The 12,021-nt window shown below is 44.0% G+C and overlaps 1 long non-coding RNA gene across 8 annotated transcripts; it reads right to left on the bottom strand.

Moving 5' to 3' along the window:
* Window positions 1-609: 609 nt before the first annotated feature.
* On the bottom strand, window positions 610-11,865 carry LOC102716767. Of its 8 annotated transcripts, none has more exons than XR_001549920.2 (11): window positions 10,765-11,865; window positions 10,420-10,629; window positions 9,423-9,696; window positions 8,619-8,680; window positions 8,353-8,531; window positions 8,140-8,266; window positions 7,808-7,896; window positions 7,527-7,715; window positions 1,795-2,076; window positions 1,193-1,344; window positions 610-952 (listed from the first exon to the last, which is right to left on the bottom strand). It is a non-coding gene; the product is annotated as an uncharacterized LOC102716767 (long non-coding RNA). The 8 variants fall into 8 exon arrangements; XR_423317.3 differs by having other exon boundaries at window positions 1,193-1,341; XR_005811291.1 differs by having other exon boundaries at window positions 1,193-2,076; window positions 7,808-7,916.
* Window positions 11,866-12,021: the final 156 nt, after the last annotated feature.

Below are 12,021 nucleotides of genomic sequence, written 5' to 3'. Positions count from 1 at the left end.
TACAACATTTAACTCTTCGTCTTATTAAAAAAAATCAGATAAATGATTTTATTGTTATTAGATGATAAAGCATAAATATTACTTTATGCATAAATAAATTTTCTGAATTTATAATAAAATTTTTAAATAAGACGTATGATGAAATGCTGGACTCAAAAAATAAAAGATAAAGTATTTTTGGAACTGAGGAAAGTAGAGATCTCGTAAAATGCCTAGTGCTACGGAGAGCCAGCAAAAACAGACTAGAGATCTCGTAAAATGTCTCGTGCATTTCGGCAGATGAATGACAAGTTTAGTACAGTGCTGTTAGAAATCTAGATAGATGATTCACTATTTACTCATAGACATGGCTGCAATTACATCTCCAATTGAAAGAACTTATTAATCAACCCAAAGCAAGGTCCGAAATGAAACTTAGTAACCAAGCGTGCTGCAACAAAAATATAAGGAAAAATCGCCAATTTTGATATAGCAACGAAATCTACACATTTTTCACTGCCGTAGAAAACCAAACCATGGAACACAGATTCCTCAGTCGAGCAAACAAAAGGGCTTACCTTGCCAACCAGACAAGGGAGCAAACTAAAGAGGAGGATGTCCTATCATTTGTGATCAGTACCTGTCAAATCATCATTAGTTTTGTTGTTGTTATAAATGATACGGATGACGAAGGGATGGCAGCTTGAAAGAACTTATTTTGCCTTCCACCTCTAGATACATGCTTGCTTACTCGCTGGTGCACACAAGTGATGATGTCTTGGGTCTCACATGCGGGAAAGCCATCTATCCATTATAATTCCCAACTCAACACAAGAAAAAAAAAATACTCATATGTGATGTGTGGAAAATTAACAGGTATCGAGCAACACAGCAGGTGGCCATGGCACTTGGAAAAGATAAGCCGGTCTGCTGCAGATAAAGTCAGCAGTGACCTTCATATTCTTCATCCCATCTGTAAGTTCCAAGATCCTTGAATGAATCACATAAAAGGAGTATATTGGGCAAGGAAGACAAATACTATAGCCCTCTATCGTAAAGAAATAGACAGACTGCATAATAGATATTTATGTACTGGGAGTAACATATCTCAAAATGCATAGTGGTCAAAATTTGGAATAAACTTACTATCTCCAAATGCATATAGAAGTTAATAAATTAATAGGTCGATCAAAATGGAGATAAAGAAATGTACCTTTATAGTGGTCAGATTGAAAGGTTGGATATGGTAATATGCCAACATTGTTCGTTTCACAGATAATCATTGATGACTTATTCAAGAACAGTGCCAATATAAGATTGTCCCCATAATGAACATGATCAATGCATTCATACTTGGTCATCCTACTAATAAAAATAGTGAGCAATGAATTAACAAATTAAATATAATTTATTGGAAAGGCTAGGAAGCCGAAGATACTGAACAGATATATCATCCACTCAGCATAAACACGGTATTCTGCCATCAAACTAAACCTAACTAATCTGATGAGTAGTGTAATGACCAGATGCATCGCCTTAGATAAAACATGAAAAAAGCATTCATAACTTAAAATAGACTCGCAATAGCTAGCTAATGGCAACCGATGCATCTTGCCATTCTTTTTCACCTATGTGGAACTGAATGAACCGAAATCCAAGAATATGCATCGGATGCTACCTCTGCATACCTATATGGGGTTAACCAAAAGGTCCAGAAGAGGATCAGTAGTGAACATGATCGATCTGAACCTATGTCAGGAATGACCAGATGAAGCAGAAAAGTATGACTCGAGGGGAAGGGGGTGTAGAATTGACCTTTTGGGGGCAGGAGGCACTGGGGAAGCTGATCTTCAGTCAGAGACGAACCAGCATTAGCGGCTTGCGATGATGCCTAGCGCATGACCGATGTCCAAGCTGCTAATGTTGAGGGAGCAAAATCCATTATGGTGTCGACCTCTGCACCGTCCCCGTAGCAAGATCCATGCCAGAGAAGACCATGGTGGTGCACCCTACTTTGATCTGCTCCGCTGCGAGCTTGCTGGCCCCCACCTCGATCCGTACCGCTTGCTGATATGCCCTCTTCCTCGATCGGCGTCACTGTTGGAATTATTAATTGGGCTAAGGCCTATGTGTAGAATAATTTCTAAAAAAATCATAAAAGCCCACCTCATTAAAAGCATGCATGAGAACATTTAGTACCACCTTGCTAGTTCTATGAGAGTAAGACCTCCTTAAATAGGAGAGTGATCTCTAGGCTCTTGAGCAAGAAGAAAATAGAGCAACACACGCGCCCGCTCGCCTCGCCTGGCAATGCGGCTTCCTTTTGCAATTTTGTTTTGATGCGTGAAACGAAAATTCCGGTAATCAGTTTTAAAAACTTATCGTATCGGATTCTTTCTTGCGCGAGATAGTGTAGAGTCCAGATAGGTTACGCGCTGCCTATCCGGTTCGATTACGACGTGGTAGGCGTGCTGATCACACATCCTATAAATACCGGACCGCTACCTCGTTGCAACGTACGTGAAAAACAATCTAGGGTTTGCCTCTTCTCTGTGTTGCGCGCGCCACTGTCGTCTACTCCGTCCCCTTCGCCACCGTGCACCAGCGATCGGGAAAGCAGGTCTCCGGAACCGTCGTCCTCGTGAAGTCTTGCACCGGGAAAGGGCGAATAATGAATTTGGCAAGCACTCTGCACGACTGCTTGCTGTTCGTCAACGACGGCTCGTCTTCCCCGTCGATCGGTCGCGGCTTGCCGTCGTCAAAACATCGTACGACGCGAGTCGTTCGTGCTGCTTCCAATCCTCTTCAAAACAACCTTCGGTACAGGTCAATTATATTTAATTTGGTTCTGCATCTATTTAATCTATTCGTGTGTAGCTATTTCACATACATGTTTAGATTAGATCTGTACATGTTGGTTCATCTATGTGTTGCCATGCTTTCGCTTTACAATGTCATGATTTATTTACGCAATAGATTAAATCATTATGTGCTTATACTTTCAGCAGCCACCACCTCACGAAGTGATCTTCATCGCCATTGGTTCTTGTCTTGGCTTCCTGCAGAGGAGGTCGTGGTAGGGGAGCCAGCAATGCTGCCCCGTGGCCATGTGACCCTGCGAAAGCAACCAACAGCCAGAGGCAAGACTGGAAGAGGCACACACAAATCCATGCCGCGGACACCGAAGGAAGTGAATGGACTTGGCGCCGCAGTGAGCAGGGAGGGGAAAGTGAGAGGGAAGGGGTGGCGGATCCAGCGGCAAGGATGAATCGGATGTGAGCTCAGGTGAAGACTGCCCCGACCTTCGTCGGTAGCCAGCCGGGCGCCGCCGCCTGCCCCGCCCCAGCCTCTGCCGTCAGCCATAACGTCAGCCAGACGTAGCGGCTGGCTCCGCCGATCCTGGCTCTATCGTAAGCCGCCGTTGGCCGGACCCGACCGTCGCCCACACTGCCCACGTTCAGCGCTCGCAGCGGCCACGTCTGTCGCCCCGGGGGCTTGCGTCACCATCAGCAGACGCGAGGGCGGGGCCAGAGGAGGCGCAGTATGGGCGGGCAGGGCAGGAGGGAGGCGGCGAGGAAGAGGAATTGGGGGAGCGGCCGACGGGGAGGGAAAGGGGAGCAGCACCAACCTACCATCAATCTCTGTGAGGTTGAGAGGGGATCGCGAGCTCGCCGATGTGTAGAAGCGGCACGAAGTTATTTCCGGTGTATGAGGCGCGCGTCGGCGGCGCACAGCGCTGACGCTTCCACACGTGGCGGTGTCGAGCCCCTCACCCATCCATCCACTCATCTCGGATCATACGGCCAAAATAACCACAATGACGTAGCGAGGAAAGTCACTGGGGAAAGCACTGTTCCAGGAACAGTGAAAACACCGACGTGGACAAGCCCACCGCGCGCCCTTTCTGCCACTCTTTAAGAGCAAGTTCAATAGTATAGCCAACTACTAGCTCCAATTCATCTATAGTCAATCTAATAGCCAACGAGGCATTTAACTTTTTGCCACTTTTAGAAATAGCACCTAACATATTTGCCACCCTGTATGTGACACGTGATGCCTCATGTGTCTATGACATGTGGACCCAGTTACGTTAGATTTGTTAATCAATTGTTGACACCTTATCACGGATCTAGTAAAAGAAGACAACTTGATTGTGGACAAAGAAACAAAGAGATCTTGGAAGACCATCCTCCTTGAGCAAGTAAGGCAACACAAAAATGCAACATCGTTCTAGTGAAATGACCACAGATGGAAGTAAATAAAAGCTTGAACGGTCAGAAATCTCAAGTGGAATTAGTGTATCATCGCAGCATCAGTCACTGTCTCACAACATTAGTGAATTTTTCATCATTCCTTTCAAGAGGCACCTAAAGGAAACACTCTATGCTCAAATCAATCACACGATGGAAGAAACAAACATACAAAAAGAAATAAATGAAATGCACAGGTGCATATGGTTGAATGACCAGAAATTTGTGTGGAATATGATGACGGCATGCACATGGCATCACGATCTAAGAGTGACGGATGCTACTGCAACCAAACGAGATCATTTTCATATGAGCAAGAAAGGCAACACAAAAATGCATCATCGTTCTGATGAAATGACCGCAGATGGAAGTAAATAAAAGCTTGAATGGTCAGAAATCTCATGTGGAATTAGTGTATCATTGCAGCATCAGTCGCTGTCTCACAACATTAGTGAATTTTTCATCATTCCTTTCAAGAGGCACCCAAAAGAAACACTCTATGCTCAAATCAATCACACGATGGAAGAAACAAACATACAGAAAGAAATAAATGAAATGCACAGGTGCATATGGTTGAATGACCAGAAATCTATGGAATATGATGACAGCATGCACATGGCATCACGATCTAAGAGTGACGGATGCTACTGCAACCAAACGAGATCATCATTTTCATATGAGCAAGAAAGGCAACACAAAAATGCATCATCGTTCTGATGAAATGACCACAGATGGAAGTAAATAAAAGCTTGAATGGTCAGAAATCTCATGTGGAATTAGTGTATCATTGCAGCATCGATCACTGTCTCACAACATTAGTGAATTTTTCATCATTCCTTTCAAGCAGCACCCAAAAGAAACACTATATGCTCAAATCAATCACAAGATGGAAGAAACAAACATACAGAAAGAAAGAAAAGAAATGCATAGGTGCATATGGTTGAATGACCAGAAATCTCGTGTGGAATATGATGATGGCATCACGATCTAAGAGTGACGCATGCTACTGCAACCAAACGAGATCATTTTCATATGAGCAAGAAAGGCAACACAAAAATGCATCATCGTTCTGATGAAATGACCGCAGATGGAAGTAAATAAAAGCTTGAATGGTCAGAAATCTCATGTGGAATTAGTGTATCATTGCAGCATCAGTCGCTGTCTCACAACATTAGTGAATTTTTCATCATTCCTTTCAATCGGCACCCAAAGAAAACACTCTATGCTCAAATCAATCACACGATGGAAGAAACAAACATACAGAAAGAAATAAATGAAATGCACAGCTGCATATGGTTGAATGACCAGAAATCTGTGTGGGCTACTGCAACCAAACGAGATCATCATTTTCATATGAGCAAGAAAGGCAACACAAAAATGCATCATCGTTCTGATGAAATGACCGCAGATGGAAGTAAATAAAAGCTTGAACGATCAGAAATCTCATGTGGAATTAATGTATCATTGTAGAATCGGTCGCTGTCTCACAACATTAGTGAATTTTTCATCATTCCTTTCAAGCAGCACCCAAAGGAAACACTCTATGCTTAAATCAATCACAAGATGAAAGAAACAAACATACAGAAAGAAAGAAATGAAATGCACAGATGCATATGGTTAAATGACCAGAAATCTCGTGTGGAATATGATGATGGCATGCACGATGGCATCACGATCTAAGAGTGACGGATGCTACTGAAACCAAACGAGATCATCATTTTCATATGAGCAAGTAAGGCAACACAAAAATGCATCATCGTTCTGATGAAATGACCGCAGATGGAAGTAAATAAAAGCTTGAACGATCAGAAATCTCATGTGGAATTAATGTATCATTGCAGAATCGGTCGCTGTCTCACAACATTAGTGAATTTTTCATCATTCCTTTCAAGCAGCACCTAAAGGAAACACTCTATGCTCAAATGAATCACAAGATGGAAGAAACAAACATATAGAAAGAAAGAAATAAAATGCCCAGGTGCATATGGTTGAATGACCAAAAATCTCGTGTGGAATATGATGATGGCATGCACATGGCATCACGATCTAAGAGTGACGGATGCTACTGCAACCAAACGAGATCATTTTCATATGAGCAAGTAAGGCAACACAAAAAATGCATCATCGCTCTGATAAAATGACCGCAGATGGAAGTAAATAAAAGCTTGAACGGTCAGAAATCTCATGTGGAATTAGTGTATCATTGCAGCATCGATCGCTGTCTCACAACATTAGTAAATTTTTCATCATTCCTTTCAAGCAGCACCCAAAGGAAACACTCTATGCTTAAATCAATCACAAGATGAAAGAAACAAACATACAGAAAGAAAGAAATGAAATGCACAGATACATATGGTTAAATGACCAGAAATCTCGTGTGGAATATGATGATGGCATGCACATGGCATCACGATCTAAGAGTGACGGATGCTACTGCAACCAAACAAGATGATCATTTTCATATGCAGAGCCACTTTCCTACTCGACTCCTCCCACAAAAGTACGATAAAGCAAGAATCACAAAGACGAAGGAAGTTGAGAAGAAAGACGGCAAAAGAAAACTGGGCGATAGGTGGTGAAACCCATCCATCATATGAGAAAATAGATACGGGCATGGTTGCGGTGGCGGCGGCGCCGGAGGAACGCGGCGCCAGAGGAACCCTAGAAGAAGAAGAAGAATGGGAGAGCGTGATTTTATAGAGGAAGTGGGACCCAAGAGTAGTCTATCTGACATATGGGCCCGCCCGTATTCCATCCCTCCTCCATTTCGTTTTTTTCTTATATTACAAGGGCAAGAAACATTACCGCTACTAATATAAGCGAAGGGAAAACCGATAAACGGCTTCAGAAGTGGAGGATGTAACATTATTTCAGCTGCTATGAAGGCCTTTGAGATAAGCACAACAGCAAATTTTACAGAATAATCAAAATCGGTGTACATATTAGCGATATGAAATCCAGATGCAAAGCAACCAGGCTCTTGGGAGGGCTGAAATTCTGCTCAAGGCGATGACCCAGGTACCAAACATAAGAAGATCTGAGGCAATGTGCTTGCATCTCTATCAGATAATACATAAAATGCAGCCCCATTTTCTGGAGGTGAAAACTGAGATGCAAAGCAAGCAGTTTATTGGAAGTATTAGGTTTTACATCGACATCCCCCAGAACATGGTCTGTGTATCATTAGTATGGACTGTAAGATTGCTGTAGATAGCAGGAACATCGTACATTCAGCAAATGAGTAATACCTTGTATAAATACAGAAAAGGCAAAGAAGGAGGTGAACAATGCACTCACGAGGATTAAGAAGTGGAGGAGGTACGTGTCTAGTGGAAGGAGTGCTGGAAGCCTAACAACAGATGATGCAGTGAGGAAATTAAAGGAATAGTATTAGCAGTGCAGTCAAAGGGCAGATCAAATAAATAATTAAATCTCGACGCAGTCCGCGCCGCCGTCCTTGGCCTCGGGCACCAGCGTGGGCCACATCTGCGAGCACGAGCAGCAAGGTTACCGCGGTAGTACCACCGCAGATGCGTGTCCATCGCACGTGCTTGCGCCGTGGGGGACAGCAGCCGTACCTCATGGACGCTGCAGGGTTAGTGAAGGAGGTGGAGATGAGGAGGCGGCATCGCTGGAGATGATGAGGGAGCGCTGGTCGTACATGACGCTGCAGTTAGAAATTCAAACCTATAGTTTCTATTAATTGGATAAAGTTTTGAACCTGCAAGGCCTAATACAAACCTAAAACTGCCAATACTTGTGGTTTGGACAATAAGCAATCAATGCATTATGCATATACATCAAGATACTGAGTAAATTTTTGCCTTTGAAACTTTTGGTATATTGATATATGACTCAATGTACAAGTGTGTTTATATAGCAAGATACATGAAGAGCATTCAGCACTTACAGTTTGCAAGTCAAGGAGGTAGAGATCACTAAAGCATGTAGAGTGGAAGGAACCACCAAATATTAAAAGATACTGGTCGGCATAAACAGCAGCTGAATGATCATACCTAGGAGGTGGACCACATTTCCTATTTCACAATCGCAAAGAAAACAATGAATTAACTGATAGCAATATGTGAATGATACATTGTGCAATCAGTAAGTAAATTCTTACTCTGTTTTAACTTCTTCCCACATAATTGTCTCCAGGTCAAGTATATGAAGGTCATTCAGAAGACGCCTCTTGTTATCCTCCCCACCAAACATTATCAGTCGAGAACCAATTAGGGATACAGATTGCCCACCACGGCATATGTGGTTGAGAAAAACAAAAAAGCTCGATATTCAGAAATTCTGCAGAAAAGTAATCTGCTCATTCAGTACCACTATCACTTCAGAAGAATAATATTTTGTTTAAATACAAAAGGAAAAGATTCTTACTGGGACTTTTCCATATGTATCAACAGAGGACCAGCTATTTGTTTCCATGTTAATAAGCCAAACTGCATGCAGATAGTCAGCACTATCATTCAAGATAAATTCTGGTCTTACAAATCGTGATAGAAAGATCAATAATTAAATTGCAAGGATGATGGTACATGCTAGCAATTGGTAAACATAGTTTGGGCAGCTGAAAGTGAAACTTGTTGTGAAAAATGTATGATTTGCTAGCAGTTCAGTGGGATAAACTGATGTGTGTACATGTGCAAAACACAAGAAAATGGAAGAAATCGGCACTTATAACAATACTGAAGTCAATTCGAACAGCCTTTAAACACATGAAACTACAGAGTAATTAATACCCATTCTAAGTTAGCATTTTTCTCTTCATCTCAATTTTTTCCAGGACATATGAGATGGCATAGAATAAGGAATAGTTGGTAATATTTTGCTTGTAGAAACAGTGAGTACGAAAATCAGGAAAGGATTCTGAAATCTGAACTAATGGACAAATTACTTCAGTTTCCCTATTGAAGATAATTATCTTAATAAATAAAGGTCCATCTAAACTTGTGAGATATATAGATCAATTCAGAATATAGCATCCATACAATAGGTGAGGTCATAAATGATCATGTTTACCAGTTGTGTTGCAGCCAATAAGGCCATGACTGAATTATTTAGCAATATATATATTTAACTTCCATGATAAAATATGCTTGTGCAGCAATATATAGGTTTAAGAAGATCCATGATAAAACATGTTTGTGCTCTATATTTCAGTATCTACAAAAATAACTGTACCTGAAACCTTATTTGATGTTGATGTTCTTGTGTTCCCAGCTACAACTGTAATATTATTTTTCTACTTGGCCTGAGAGGTTACACTGGTTAGCATAAGAAATACCAATCAGGATTGGAGGAGTAGCAGCTAATAAAAAAAATAATTAAGTTTTCATATCAGACTATGGCCTGCTATTGCCGGGAATGACTGGTCTGTGGTACTATTTTTAGTATTCGACTGGTTTGGATCGCTAGGACTTAATACTGACCACTTGAATGTCCTAAAATCAAAAACCTGCAAAGTTTGCCCTTGTTAGGATATAGGTGAAGAAGGAAACAGGGCATGAGAAACATGATTCATTAGAATGCATTAGTGCAGTTAAAAAAACATAATTCATGATATAGCGGTGGCGGTGGCGAGCAACGGCAGCAGCAAGAGTACCAGCCTCCGCGGGGAACCATATGCCATTAGCTTAATGCCCGCATCTCTAACTGCTACTATTGAAAGGTGTGCATGATCTCATCAACAACAATTAAATCAATTAATCGGGCGAAGTTGAAGAAGGATAAAATTTAACAGTCTGAGTATAGCTGATAACAGGAGGTGTGTGACAGTGCAGCAAAGAAGGCTGTTAAGCTGAGTAATTATAATTTAATACGCAGTTACAAAAGGCACATACAGAGGAAATTTGAAGTTTTGGAAATCAATCCTGAAAGATATAGCGGTCTGAAGCGAAAAGCCTAGACCATTCGTGGATATGATCATCATGGCATTTTAGCTTATAAAGAAATGGTCTGAGATGTCATGGATACTCAAGGCCCGTCATGTGTAACTAACAACATGCGGAATGAGAAAGTGTGACAGATGGACACTGCATCACAGCTAATCTAACTCCAGCGAAAAGAAAGCGGCAAGAATTTGCTATGATAGATACTCATATCGTTGCACGGGCAAATATCGTACAACGAAACAGAGCAGCAATGAATAAACTGTAAGTGTTAGGTTTCAGCAAATTACCCCATCGGACACAAGAGTGACGAACTGGTAGGGTGCAAGCGGAGGTCGTTGGGCATGGCCTTGTAGGGGCAGGCGAAGGCCGACATGCCCACCCCGTTGGTGCGTGCGGCTGACATGAGACTCAACGGCAGCGACTCGTGGACCCTGCGCGGTAGGGCGTGGCCGTGCGGCCTGTGGCCGTCGAACGTCGTCATCATCGCGGTTGAACCCCTGCCATCACCATCACCAATAGCACCAACAGCAAGGTAAGGATCAATCGATCAACCAATGGAACGACAAGTAAGGAGCCAATCGCGCCGATAATCACAGGAGGAGAGGAGGGAGCATGGGGAGCCTTCCACTTACATCCTAGACGAGCATGGCGTCCTGGTTGATCCCCTGCCGCTCCTGGTGCGTGTACACCGTCGCCGTCCGAGTGCGCCCGTCGTTGGAGAAGATCCGGGTAGGCACCATCCCCAGCTGATCCTCCCGCGGCGCCTTCCACCTCCTCCTCCGCCTCTTCCCATCGTCCCCTCCACCCCCACCCCACCTCGGCAAAAGAAAGGGGAAACACCTTGTGATTCACATCCCCGACTGAACCCGAGTATGCATGCATCACCCAGATTCATTTTTTTTTATGAACATAGCTGATGCTGGGTACCTCCACAGAGCTCCGTCGCGTGTATCTACGTCGCCGTGGCCACCTGCGCCACCACCGCCAGGCACGGGAGCGGGACCGGAGGAAGCACAGCGCGAACGGGCAGGGCGGGAGGGGGGCGCCGAGCAAGAGGGATCTGGGGGGGCGGCGGGAGGTGGGGAACGGCCGGCGAGGAGAGGAAGGCCACCGAGGTGGGGAGCGGCCGACGGGAGGTGGGGAGCGGCCGACGAGGAAGAGGGATTTGGGGGAGCGACGGGAGATGCCGAGGAGGGGAAGGGCGGCGAGGAGGGGAGCGGAAGAAATCGGAGCCAGCGGCGGCGGTGGCGTCGAAGGCGGGAGCGAAGAGGCGACAGCAGAGCGAGACGGTACAGGCACCACCGGCCGGCGGCCGGGGGCTCGCCTCGCATGCCGTCCGCCCCCGCCGTTAAGCCACGCCGCCGTTAGGAGCACCGCCTACCGACAACACAGGCGCCGGCGGAGGCCGTCGAGCAGGCGTAGAGACGCCGCCGCTGTTAGGACCACCGCCTACCGACAACACAGTCGCCGGCGGAGGCTGTCGAGCAGGTGAAGGGAATGGGCTAGGGTTTTGGGGGGCGACGAACAAAAGCGGAGCAACCGAAGCCGAATAGTCTAATTCGTCGCTCACATCGTCCTCGCGCGAACACGTTCCACTCCACTGTCGCAGATAGGCGCGCGGGCCGCGCGGCACTTCTAGCCATGCCAAGGCCCACGTATACTGATGCGGCCCAATTAGACTGCAGACGCGTGGCATTTTTTCTTTTTTCTTTCATGTTTTTGCTTTACAAATAGAGATTTAACTTTTATAGATATAAAGGTTTACATGTATAAATTTATATGTATAAAGATTTTTATATATTAAGTTTATATCTATTATTTTTTGTGTATATGTAATTTTTATATGTACGTGTGTGTATATATAAAGTTTGCATGTACAAAGTTTATGT

The sequence above is a fragment of the Oryza brachyantha genome, chromosome 3, assembly GCF_000231095.2.
Source record: "Oryza brachyantha chromosome 3, ObraRS2, whole genome shotgun sequence".
In the NCBI taxonomy this organism is placed as follows: Eukaryota; Viridiplantae; Streptophyta; class Magnoliopsida; order Poales; family Poaceae; genus Oryza; species Oryza brachyantha.
Note: the sequence above shows the minus strand (reverse complement) of the source record. Positions and strands in the feature narration are given on the sequence as shown.